Here is a 9,124-nt window from a genome sequence, read left to right as displayed (position 1 = left end):
AATATCAGACTCTGAGCTGGAACACACACCGCCTATTTCCTCCCCTACCTGTTTTCCTACCATGTTAATCTGTCTGTGTATATTGGTCTATAGTGTTCATAAAGAATACTTGTTTGAGAAACTTGTAGGATCTTTTTTTTTTAAATAAATAAATAAATTTGCATTGGGTCTTCATTGCTGTGTGCGGTCTTTGTCTCTAGTTGCGGCGAGCCGGGGCTACTCTTCATTGTGGTGCACGGGCTTCTCATTGTGGTGGCTTCTTTTGTTGCAGAGCACGGGCTCTAGGCACGTGGGCTTCAGTAGTTGCAGCACATGGGCTCAATTGTTGTGGCTTGTGGGCTTCAGAGCGCAGGATCAACAGATGTGGTGCACGGGCTTAGTTGTTCCGTGGCATGTGGGATCTTCCTGGAGCAGGGGTTGAACCCTTGTTCCCTGCAATGGCAGGCAGATTCTTAACCACTGTGCCACCTAGGAAGTCCCAAAACTTGTAGGGTCTTGATGCAAACCTATGGGAGAGTAGCTTGCAGAAGGGTAGGATGTTTTCTGTGTTGTCTGGTGGGAAGGTGACCAGGAGAGCTCCCATCAGTTACTTAAACACGCAATTATGTGTGCATTGCCATGGTAACAAACTGCTTCATTGCGAGAGACAATACAATTATTTGGAGGCATGAACCTCAGAGGATTAGGTCAAAGTGATGGGAGCTCTTTGTGCTTGAAGTCAGGAATTGAAATTAAAAATTTTGGGGGGGGTGTGGGATCTGAGTTTCCGAGGGAAGTTGATTTCTGTATGTGTCAAATGGTCATACTTACTATGAGCAGAATGCTGTCCTCAGCATATAGGGAAGATAAAAAAAGAGATAGAGGAGAGATTCCTCCTGTTCTCAGGAGTTTATAATCCAATTATTGGGTCAGGATGTAGCATAAGAATAAAATTGCGTATTTGAATCGTGATTCACAATTTATAAGACAAATTCTAATTTATTATTCAATTTAATCACCTTAAGCAGGATTAGCATCCCCATTTTACAGGTGAGGACTTGAGGGTCTAGGAAATGAAGTGCTTTATTCAAGGTTACCCAGCAGATAACTGGAGATGCTGAAACAGTTTGGGTTGGTGGAGGTTGAGAGAAATACCGTAGAAAACAGCTTCTCAAAACTCAGTGTGCTCACGAATCCCGGTGTTGGGGAGGGGGATCTTGTTAAGATGCAGATTCTGTCTGGAAGTCTGGGGTGGGTCCCAGGTATCTGCATCTCTGACAAGCTCACAGTTCACGGTGATGATGCTGGTCCCTCGGGACAAAGCTGGTCTCAGGATCCCGAAGTCAAGGTGACACCAACTGCACCCAAGCTGGTGAAAATGGAATTTACCGGTCACTTATTTACTGAAGAACTGACTGAAAATAGCGTTTACAGAGCACCTTGATGTGTGAAATTAAACTTTTTCATAACTTGAGTGAACATGAGCTGTGGGGGGGGGGGGGGGCGCGGGGGGACGGTGGTCGGGGGGGAACCAAGCAAGTAAAGAGTCAATTCAATGGAGTCAAAAGTCCCAGTCGCTGGGGTCCCTGACGATGGCCCCATCACCTGCGATCGAGCTGCTGGGAAAACCCTAAGCCACATCCTCAAAGGGTGACAGTGACTCACGCTCACTGTTGGCACAGTCCCCATTCCTGGAGAGCTCCTCATCCTTCCCTGCACGGGTGGGCTGCCGTCAGCTCTGCCTGGCTCTTTGCCAGGTCCTGGAGATCCTCAGTCTCTCCCATCACCCCTCCCACTCCCACAGCTAAATGATTAGCTAGCTCATTGCCACCAGAGCTCCCCTCCCACTCCTAGGTGTGGAATGACTTGGCCCCACCCTGCTGGCTGGCTCCAAGCATCTCTTGACCTCTGACCCACTTCTCAGCTCACCATGCCAGGCAGCCAAGGGCAGATGAGCTGAGTGCGCCCCCTGCTGCTGCACCTTGGCGCCAGCCCTGCTGCCTCTTCTCCCCCAAGCCGGGTCGCGGGGGAGGGAGGGGGTGGCCTGGTGCAGTGCTGCAGTATCATGAACTTGACACACACTTACCCAGGGTGCATCAGCTTTCCAAACAGCTGTCCTGCTCTAACCTCAAATACCACCTGAAAGTCTGAAAGTTCGCCCAGGACCTGCCTGCAATCAGCCTCTTTTACTTTACTGGGTCTGGTCTGGAAAGGGAAATTGGGGTCCTGAGGGGTAGGAGGAAGGATTAAGATTTTTCCCAGGATGGGCTTCATGTTCTGGCTGTGCCTGGAGTTGCCAGGTGAAGGCCTACTGAGCCTTTGGTCCACAAGAGAGAAAGTGAAGGGAGAGAAAGCAGGCTCACAACAAAGCTCTTCTCAGATTTCAGATGACTTGCTAAAGAGATTTGAGGCTCCCAGGGGCAGAATGCTTTGCATATAGACAACTTGCAAATGAGCAGTCTGTTTGACTAGACGGAGTGCTACAGTTCTGGTTAAAAAAAATGTGCCAATGCATTTCTAATTTTCACATTGTTTTTACATAAATTTGCACATTAGGCTCGAGAGACCTTCTATTCAAGTATCAGAGTGATTCACAATTAATTAATACCCTTAACTTAGGCTGCATTCAAATTTAGGCATCAGACCAGGATGAATAGGAAAGATCTAAATATGAAAAAAAGTCATTCGCTTTGATTATGACCCAGAATCTGGGAACAGATGCCCACCTGAGTGGGCCGTCAGGAGGCGGGGGGCTTGACTTCCACTGTCCTCTTTCTCTACCTTTTCTGCTCAGTTTATTCACGCTCTGGGCTCAGGTACAGGCGGTCTTCCAGAAAGCAGCAGCAGATTTCTGTTCCCGGCCTCCTGGGTGGAGAAACGAAGGGTCGTGGGTCAACCTGACTGCTCCGGCTTCCCTCTGGTTCCAGTGTAAGGAGGGTTTAATAGCTTTTCAAGGTGTTTGCTCTGAAGTTCATAGGATAAAGGATGAGCTTTCTGTTTCCTATTGTGTTTCATCATGGATGGCTCTATTCAGACCAGTGGTCTTTTGGGACTTGAGAGATTCTGGAGAACAGTTCTCTTGAGCTGAAATGACCTTTCTCCTTTCTCCCATCCTTTCCTGTGCACTGAGCTTTCATGGAACCTGAAGTCCCACAAGCAGAGTTATTATTTGGAGTCTCTTTGAGGCAAAAATATCCTGGGGAGAATAGCCCACAAACGACTAGCTGTCCACACATCTGAGTGGCATTAAAGGAAAAAGCAGAGTATTGGCGAGAGGAAAGTAGTATGAAGGGTTTAGAATTTACTGAATGTGAAAAACACTGGACTTGGACTGAGTTCTAGGTCTGCTTCTGTGGGAAACAGTGGGCCAACTGTTAAGGCTTTTGTGGATGAACGTGAAAACTTATCAAAAGTCTGGAGGATGGTGCGACCATTTTCAAAAATGATTAAAGCTGAATATACACATGGCCTATGACCCAGTCATTCCAGTCCCAGGTAAAGACCTAAACAGATCTGTAAATTGAATTCCTTGAAAGACATGAACTAGATGTTCATGGTGACCCCACTCACAATAACTCCAAACTGGAAATTCTCCAAATGTCCATCAAGAGTAGAATAGGTACATTAATTGTGATCTAGTTGTACAACGTGATTTTTTTTATTATTATTTTATTTTATTTTTTTTGGGGGTACAACAGGTTCAATCAACTGTTTTTATACACATATCCCCATATTCCCTCCCTTCCTTGACGCCCCCCCCTTGATTCCCCCCCACCCTCCCTGCCCCAGTCCTCTAAGGCATCTTCCATCCTCAAGTTGGACTCCCTTTGTTATACAACAACTTCCCACTGACTATTTTACAGTTGGTAGTATATATATGTCTGTACTACTCTCCCGCTTCTTCTCAGTTTCCCCTTCACCCCCCGCCCCCTCCCATACCTCGAGTTCTCCAGTCCATTCCCTGTATCTGCTTCCCTGTTCTTGTCACTGAGTTCATCAGTACCATTTTTAGATTCCATATATGTGAGTTAGCATACAATATTTGTCCTTCTCTTTCTGACTTACTTCACTATGTATGACAGATTGTAGTTCTATCCACCTCATTACATATATCTCCATCTCATCCCTTTTTATAGCTGAGTAATATTCCATTGTATATATATGCCACATCTTCTGTATCCATTCATTTGTTGATGGGCATTTAGGTTGCTTCCATGTCCTGGCTATTGTAAAGAGTGCTGCAATAAACATTATGGTACAAGTTTCTTTTGGGATTATGGTTTTCTTTGGGTATATGCCCAGGAGTGGGATGACTGGATCATATGGTAGTTCTATTTGTAGTTTTTTAAGGAACCTCCAAATTGTTTTCCATAGTGGCTGTACCAACTTACAGTCCCACCAACAGTGCAGGAGAGTTCCCTTTTCTCCACACCCTCTCCAACATTTGTTGTTTCCAGACTTTGTGATGATGGCCATTCTGATTGGTGTGAGGTGATACCTCATTGTGGCTTTGACTTGCATTTCTCTGATGAGTAGTGATGTTGAGCATCTTTTCATGTGTTTGTTGGCCATCTGTATGTCTTCTTTGGAGAAATGTCTATTTAAGTCTTCTGCCCATTTGTGGATTGGGTTATTTGCTTTTTTGGTATGAAGCTGCATGAGCTGCTTGTATATTTTGGAGGTTAATCCTTTGTCCGTTGTTTCATAGGCAATTATTTTTTCCCATTCTGAGGGTTGCCTTTTAGTCTTGTTTATGGTTTCTTTTGCTGTGCAGAAGCTTTTAAGTTTCATGAGGTCCCATTCGTTTATTCTTGATTTTATTTCCATGATTCTAGGAGGTGGGTCAAAAAGGATGTTGCTTTGATGTATGTCAAAGAGTGTTCTGCCTATGTTTTCCTCTAGGAGTTTGATAGTGTCTGGCCTTACATGTAGGTCTTTAATCCATTTGGAGTTTATTTTTGTGTATGGTGTTAGGAAGTGTTCTAATTTCATTCTTTTACATGTTGCTGTCCAATTTTCCCAGCACCACTTATTGAAGAGGCTGTCTTTTTTCCATTGTATACTCGTGCCTCCTTTGTCAAAGATAAGGTGCCCATATGTGTTTGGGCTTACTTCTGAGTTCTCTATTCTGTTCCATTGATCTTCCTTTCTATTTTTGTGCCAGTACCATACTGTCTTGATCACTATGGCCTTGTAGTATAGTTTGAAGTCAGGAAGCCTGATTCCACCAACTCCATTTTTCCTTCTCAAGATTGCTTTGGCTATTCGGGGTCTTTTGCGTTTCCATACAAATCGTAAGATTTCTTGCTCTAGTTCTGTGAAAAATGCCATTGGTAATCTGATCGGGATTGCATTAAATCTGTAAATTGCTTTGGGTAGTACAGTCATTTTCACGATGTTGATTCTTCCAATCCAGGAACATGGTATATCCCTCCATCTGTTTATGTCATCTTTGATTTCTTTCATCAATGTCTTAAAGTTTTCTGCATACAGATCTTTTGCCTCCTTAGGCAGGTTTATTCCTAGGTATTTTATTCTTTTGGTTGCAATGGTGAATGGGAGAGTTTCCTTAATTTCTCTTTCTGCTCTTCCGTTGTTAGTGTATAGGAATGCAAGAGATTTCTGTGCATTAATTTTGTATCCTGCTACTTTACTAAACTCATCAATGAGTGCTAGCAGTTTTCTGGTAGAGTCTTTAGGGTTTTCTATATATAGTATCATGTCATCTGCAAAGAGTGACAATTTTACTTCTTCTTTTCCAATTTGGATTCCTTTAATTTCTTTTTCTTCTCTGATTGCTGTAGCTAACACTTCCAAAACTATGTTGAATAACAGTGGTGAGAGTGGACACCCTTGTCTTGTTCCTGTTCTTAGAGGGAATTCTTCCAGTTTTTCTCCATTGAGAACAATGTTGGCTTTTGGTTTGTCATATATGGCTTTTATGATGTTGAGGTAATTTCCTTCTATGCCCATTTTCTGGAGAGCTTTTATCATAAATGGATGTTGAACTTTGTCAAAAGCTTTTTCTGCATCTATTGAAATGATCATATGGTTTTTATCCTTCAATTTGTTGATATGATGTATCATGTACAACGTGATTTTATATATCATTTAGGATGAATGATCTACCACAACAAGGGTAATGTTGAGTGGAAGAGGCCAGACACAAGACAGCACATACAAAAAGAGGCAGCGCTCGTCTATGGCATCGGGTAAATTCAGACGCATGCTGTACTTCAATAGGAAGTTAAAAATAACAACGCTTCTGTTGTGGTAGGAACAGACTGGGGGAAGATATATGTACTGGTCTAGAGAAGGCAAGAGACAGAAGTTAACACGATACTTGAGATGATGTAGCGGGAGAGTAAAGCAGGGGGTAGAAGTAGGAGGTTGGGGAGGACCAGGATGAGGAGGGAGGTGGGGAGATGGATATTTCACCTCCACCATTTAACAAGGGTTGGTTCTGTTAACCATCCTACAGTTACTAACTACCTAACAATTAAACATTTTCTAAATGTCTAAAAACATTAATCTCTGTGAATCTTTAATAGAGATTAATCAATTCTAGAGAAACCTCCAAGCAAATCCTCTTTATAGAAGAGTTTGCTTGTGTCCTTTTTGCTTCCTCAGTGACCCAAAATGTTTTAAAAAATTTTATTTTATTGAGGTATAGTTGATTTCCAATGTTGTGTCAATTTTAGGTGTACAGCACAGAATATATGTGAATATATATACACACATACATTCTGTGCTTATGTATATATATGTACATATACAGACTATATATATATACACACACACATATGTATATTCTTCTTCAGATTCTCTTCCCTTATAGGTTATTACAAAATATTGAGCAGCGTTCTCTGTGCAATACAGTAGGTCCTTGTTGGTTATCTATTTTATATACAGCAGTGTGTATATGCGTTAATCCCAACCTCCTAATTAGTCCCTCCCCACTCCCCTTTCCCCTTTGGTAACCAGAAGTTTGTTTTCTGGGTCACGTTCTCTGTTATTAGGATGATGCCCATCACTATTTCTTGGGTGTGCTGTTTAGTTTCTATGGTTCAAGACCTCTGAACATTTTTACACAAATACAGCTAATCACACATCAATCACAACCCGCACAATGATTTCAAAGTGGCACTCAATTGGAAACTTGGCACTGTCTTTAGAAAAATGGAGAGCTTGTGTTCCTACCTGAGCCCTTTCACTGTTGGCCAGATTCTCTCTGAATCTCCAACCATGTGCTCACATCAAGTGCTGGCTGAAACATGGACACATCATTTCAGAGAACGGTTTCATAATCTCAACTCTTCAATCATTTACTCACTGTAAATTTTTATACTGTCAATAGATTAAGTAAAATTTGGCTTCTTAGAGAGGATCACCAGGATCTGAAAGTATTCAATTATCATCTGTCAAGTTAGGAATAGTACCATCATGACATTGTAACATAGAATAATAGTCTATTTCCTTGTAAGCAAAGTATTATCACCCCCAATTTACAGATGAAGTAACTGAGGCTCAGAGGAATTAAGCCATTTGCTCAGATTACACAGTCAGACGTGGAAGACCTGGGGGTATCCGCTCCTTTTTTAAAAAAAGTTTTCCTCAGAGCCTTGGATCCATTTGGGCACAGGGTTTGTATCAAACAAACACTGACTCACATCACACTGTCTCCCCAATTTCCTATTGTCAGTGAGGGGGGGGCTGTGCAGACAGTTATTCAGTGTGTAGGCCCCCCTCCGTCCCCCAATGCCTACGCAGACTATTTCCCCCTGCAAAATCCTCAAAGATTGGTGGCAAAGGAAACACCTGAGACTTTGATAGCTGTATCTCAGGAAATCTATTCCCATCTGGCTCAAGGTGGATCGTGCGTTAGTTCAATAGCACCCCTGCTATTGACCCTGACCTGGCCCATTTAGAAGGAATTTTCTAGCAAGGAATTTTCAACTCACCCACCTCACATCTGAAGGTTTATACCTAGAGCCAGCATCTCAGCCCGATCACCCACATGTTAGTATCAACTCTTCCTTCTTCCTGACAGCTTCTCAAGACCCCCGCTTCATGCCTTCACCGAGGCCATCGCCATACATCCCGAAGCATCCTCTCATCACCACTTTGCTCCAGCCCACTCCAGCCACCAGCATGTGATCATCTGAGCTGCAGCCTAGCCTCCAGCTTTCCATCCTTCCTCACTATCGTCTGTTCTCCACGAAGCAATCTTTACAACAGAACAACTAAAACTAAAATCATTAGATTCTGCCAATCTCTACTCAAATTCTCCAAATATGTTTCCATTACACACAGAATAAAATCCAAACTATTGTGTTGTAAAGGATCCTGCATAGACTGTTCCCATCTTTTCAATCTGATCTTCCTTTGTGCTCCCGCTTCTGCTCTGGTCTTCCTACTGCTCTTGGATAAGAGCACCTCATTTCTACGTCAGGATTTGTGCTTGCTGTTGCTTTGCCCAGAACGCTTTCTGTTTGATTTTAGGACTGTTCATTCCCTCACTTCCTTTAAGTCTTCCTTAAATGGAATTTTTCAGAGAAGGCTTTTCTGATGACCCTGTTTAAAAAAGTTCCCTGTCCCCATTTGAATCCCTTTACTCTGCGTGTTCCTTAAAGCCCTTACTACTAGTGGGAATCCACTGCATATTTGTTTGTTCACTTATTTATTGTCAGTTTCCGCCCATATTTGTTTGCTCCTGTTGCCATAACAAAGTACCACAAACTGGTACGCAGAGTTCCAGAGGCTAGAAGTCCAAGATCAAGGTGTTTGGCAGGGCTAGTTCCTTCCGAGGGCTGGGAGGGAGACTCCGCTCCATGGCTCTCCCCTGGCTTCTGGTGGTTTGATGGCAGTCTTTGGTGGTTCTTGGCTGGTAGCAGCATCACATCAATATCTTCCTTTATCTTCACAAGGTGAAGGGTGTTGTCCCTGTGTGCATGTCTATCCCTGTGGCCAGATTTCCTCTTTCTAGGAGGATACAATTCTATTGGATTATTCCTTAAAAAACTAAAAATAGAGCTACCACATGATCCAGCAATCCCACTTCTGGGCATATATTTGGAGAAAACCATAATTTGAAAAGATACACGTACCCCAATGTTCATTGCAGCACTATTTACAATAGCCAGGA

Source organism: Hippopotamus amphibius, chromosome 14, assembly GCF_030028045.1.
Source record: "Hippopotamus amphibius kiboko isolate mHipAmp2 chromosome 14, mHipAmp2.hap2, whole genome shotgun sequence".
In the NCBI taxonomy this organism is placed as follows: Eukaryota; Metazoa; Chordata; class Mammalia; order Artiodactyla; family Hippopotamidae; genus Hippopotamus; species Hippopotamus amphibius.
The sequence above is the reverse complement of the archived record's forward strand: the minus strand, read 5'-3'. Positions refer to the sequence as shown.